Genomic DNA, 4,593 nt, shown 5'->3' with positions numbered 1-4,593 from the left:
CTCACAGTCCGGACGTTGCAATTTATTGCCCTGGCTACATCTGCAGTCCTCATGCCTCCTTGCAGCATGCCTAAGGCACGTTCACGCAGGGATCCTGGGTATATTTCTTTTGGTGTTTTTCAGAGTTCGTAGAAAGGCCTTAGAACTTAGAACGAACGAACTTAGTGTCCTAAGTTTTCATAACTGTGGCCTTAATTGCCTACAGTCTGTAAGCTGTTAGTATCTTAACGACTGTTCCACAGGTGCATGTTCATTAATTGTTTATGGTTCATTGAACAAGCATGGGGAAACAGTGTTTAAATCCTTTACACTGAAGATTTTTGAAGTTATTTGGAATTTTACAAATGATCTTTGAAAAACAGGGTCCAGAAAAGGGGACGTTTCTTTTTGCTTTTTGCTGAGTTTAGTTGCGGAGAGTCTCTGTATAATCCTAGATTCAGATCATTCAGGCAAGAAAAAAACATCAGATAGGCCAGTAGTGTGAAACTCATCATGCATGCAGTCAGACAAGTGAAAATTATGGTCAGTAAAAATAACTTTTAGCTCGTCTCTCAAAAAAGTGTCAATACTTTGCCCCTTGATAACCAGCACACTTATGTATGTTGTAAAAGCGTTTCATGGTCGCTGCCCATATCATTGCACGATTCAGAAAATACACAAGAGTTCAGGAATCCTTTCTTTAACAAAGTTAACTATTTTTACTGTAATGTCCAAAACGTATTTCAATCTGTCAGGTGTTCCCTTGGCAGCAAGAGCCTCTCGGTTGTACCCCATGTGACGTCGGGAGCAACTGTGTGTGTGTGCGTTACCACTACACTATGTCTCCCTGTCATGGTTTTTGCGCCATCAGTACAGATACCAACCAATACATCTTGACCACCGAATTCCATTTGATGTCACAAAGCTGTCCAGTACATTTTTAAAAATCCTCTCCTGTTGTCCTGGTTGTTTGGTGCATTCCCGGGTAAGGGGACAGTAGCTCTTCGGCTGCATCAGATTCACAACTGTCAGTGTCCATGCTAGCTGAGCTAACAACAAATGTCGAATTACTGATGCTAGCTTTGGATGTGCTCATGGAAGCAGAACAACTTGTGTCATCGACAGGTGAAGGTGTAGTAGTGCTGGTAGTGGCAGTACTACCAGCAGAGCTGGTATGTCTCTCTATGGACACGGGCCTTACTAAATGGACTGTTTGAAAATGTGAAAAATTATTTATTTTTTTATTACCATTTTTTGGTATTTAAAAAAACATGTGATTCACATTTTTATTTGGCGTACCCCAGTCTGGGAATGCCTGATATAGACAATTGTGCTGATGAATGGTGGTACAATGCTAAATAGTATAATTCTGATTTTTATTGAATTTTTTTATTTTACCTTTTATTTAACTAGGCAAGTCAGTTAAGAACAAATTCTTATTTTCAATGATGGCCTCAGAACGACAGATTTGTACCTTATCAGCTCGGGATTTGAACTTGCAACCCTTTCAGTTACTAGTCCAACGCTCTAACCACTAGGCTACCCTGCCGCCCCAATATATGCGTCATACAGTCAAGTGAAAGGACATAGTTTGCTCTAGTAATAGTATGCAGGTTGCTCTGTAGATGATTGGCATCAGCTACAGTGAAAACATGAAGAAATAGAAGTGTACAGTTTTGAGAGCCACAGCCCTGTGTGCCTACATGTACATGCATCCACAACAGAAGCAGAAGATTGTTATTGAAAGAGTCATGATTATAGTGGGAGGGCCATAGAGCAGTACCATTTCCATAGCACTGAAGTTCATAGATGCTCTCACAATTCTAGGCTCACAGAGCAGCCCTGCAGTGGCTCTGTTAAAATGAATGCATCCTGTGGTTTGAGCAGGACAAGATGATTCCTGCCAACGCAGACACTCAGCACCCAGATTAGCCCCAAGGCAAGTTACACGTGCCTGGGAGTTTTGCTCCGGTAGTGGATTCTGTGGAAAATAAACACACATTTCTCCTGCCATGAGATCCATAGTCATCAGCTAAAAAAGACAGTAACCATAACAAAATAATGTACCGTGCACCATTCCCCTAAAATCACAGTACGTCAGAGCAGAAAATGGTAGATCACAGGGAATGCTATAACAAAGCTTTGCAAAAGACCACAGATCAATTCATTCTTAAACAATGTGCAGGACTGCTGCCATCCTTTAAAACTTCTTATGGCTGAGATCTCACTAATGGGATCGATATGACAACCAGTGAAAGTGCAGGGCGCCAAATTCAAAACAACAGAAATCTCATAATTAAAATTCCTCAAACATACAAGTATTTCACACCATTTTAAAGATATACATCTTGTTAATCCCACCACAGTGTCAGATTTCAAATAGGCTTTACGGTGAAAGCACCACAAACGATTATGTTAGGTCAGAGCCAAGTCACAGAAAAACAGCCATTTTTCCAGCCAAAGAGGGGAGTCACAAAAATCAGAAATGGAGATAAAATGAATCGCTAACCTTTGATCTTCATCAGGTGACACTCATAGGACTTCATGTTACACAATACATGTATTTTTTGTTCATATTTATATAAAAAAAATCTCAGTATACATTGGCACGTTATGTTCAGTCGTTCCAAAAACATCCGGTGATTTTTGCAGAGAGCCACATCAATTTACAGAAATACTCATTATAAATGTTGATGAAAATACAAGTGTTATACATGGAACATTAGATACTCTTCTCCTCATTCACCCCCACTTTACAGTAGAAGCATCAAACAAAGACTGTTGACATCTAAAGACTGTTGACATCTAGTGGAAGCCTTAGGAAGTGTAACATGACCAATATCCCACTAACTTCAATAGGGAATGAGTTGAAAAATGACCAACCTCAGATTTCCCACTTCCTGGTCAGATTTTTTCTCAGGTTTTTGCCTGCCATATGAGTTCTGTTATACTCACAGACATTATTCAAACAGTTTTAGAAACTTCAGTGTTTTCTATCCAAATATACTAATAATATGCATATATTAGCAACTGAACTGGGACTGAGTAGCAGGCAGTTTACTCTGGGCACCTTATTCATCCAAGCTACTCAATACTGCCCCCAGCCATAAGAAGTTAAGTCTCACCAATCTAATGAGTAGGTAGCTGGTAACCGAGAGAGGAGAAAAATCATCAGAAAGTACAACGTTTTCCCTGAAGCGATGTTCCAGAAAACACAGGCGGACAGATCAAGCTTGTCTTGACGAGTTGTCATGTTGAGATAGTGTGAGATGTTGAGGGCACACAATATTACGGTTGAGCTTTGTTGAAGTCCTAGTATAACTTGAGGTAAGGAATTTAAGTGTGCTAAGACTGGCAGTTAATTACTTAGCTAATAGTTTTTCCCCCTCCGATAGAGAGAGAATAGCAGGTTCCGTGTGTTCAAATTGTCCTGAATATTATTTAGAAGTAGAATTGGATCTTGGAGGGATAGTTCAGATTGTCTGCTCCTCTATCTACAGTCCACCGTCTCAGATGTGTCATGTCTTATACTGTGTGCTGGCCAGTGTTTGGAGTTTACTCGTTCACAATTGGTTAACCACAATACTTATCAAAGCTTGTCCGCTCAGAGAAAATGCAGATTTATGACGAGGCTGCCCTCGCATAGAGAAGGGACATAAAGATACTGCAATTTTCCAGCCCTACCTTAACATTAGCATGTGAATGGCTTGTTTCGTCTTTTCAGGTGGCATATTCCACCCATTTACTACTACTACTACTGCTACTACTAAATGAGTACCTTTTGCGTCTCTTTGATATTTTAGGTAGATATTGTGCACAAATATTGCATTTAAAAAAAACCTATTATATTAAATGAAGTGCCATTTTTAATAAAGGCAACATTCAAATTCAATAAATCAAATTTATAATATGAATCAAGACTTGCTAATGTGCCAAAATTCAGCATTACTTCATTTTAAAATTTCTCCAAATTTGCACCATTGTAAAGCCCTAGTTATTTTGTTGCCATGAAAAGTAATTCCTGAAGATTTATTTACTTAAAATGACATCACTAAATCACATTTAGGTTAAAAAAAATATATAAAAAAAAAAAATATATATATATACACACACACACAACCTGTCCCTCATTTTAAGGTCAACCCTGTTACGTGAACTGAACTCTTTTTAATATGGTGAAACTTTTCCTTAAAACATTGAACATCTAATAAAAGAGCTGGTTCTACTCTTTGGTCATTTTCTGGTGTTGTGTGGTGTTGGAACCTGAGCAGGTCGTGCATAAGTCAACCCTCTTACCCTTAGACAGGCTAGAAATATTTTAACAATACATTTTTTTAAAGCTTGCGTTCAATTATCCCTCCCTGTTGCACACAACACGCTTCCATTCCCCCTGTCACAAGGGGATTTATGTTGGATTTGTGGCACTTTATGACAATGGAAAAATGTTGTGAAATCAAAGTTGTTTTTTCCAGCAAGTTACACTACTCAAACGTGTAGCAGACCTAGAATGACACCTGGGCAGAGTTTGGTTGAATATACTTTATCCCTGAATCAGAAACCCCCACTTTCTGCCACGGGTGAAAGGCACCTAATTGGTGGAACGACCCAGCATTT

This window comes from Oncorhynchus keta, chromosome 36 (assembly GCF_023373465.1).
Source record: "Oncorhynchus keta strain PuntledgeMale-10-30-2019 chromosome 36, Oket_V2, whole genome shotgun sequence".
Classification (NCBI taxonomy): Eukaryota; Metazoa; Chordata; class Actinopteri; order Salmoniformes; family Salmonidae; genus Oncorhynchus; species Oncorhynchus keta.
The sequence above is the reverse complement of the archived record's forward strand: the minus strand, read 5'-3'. Positions refer to the sequence as shown.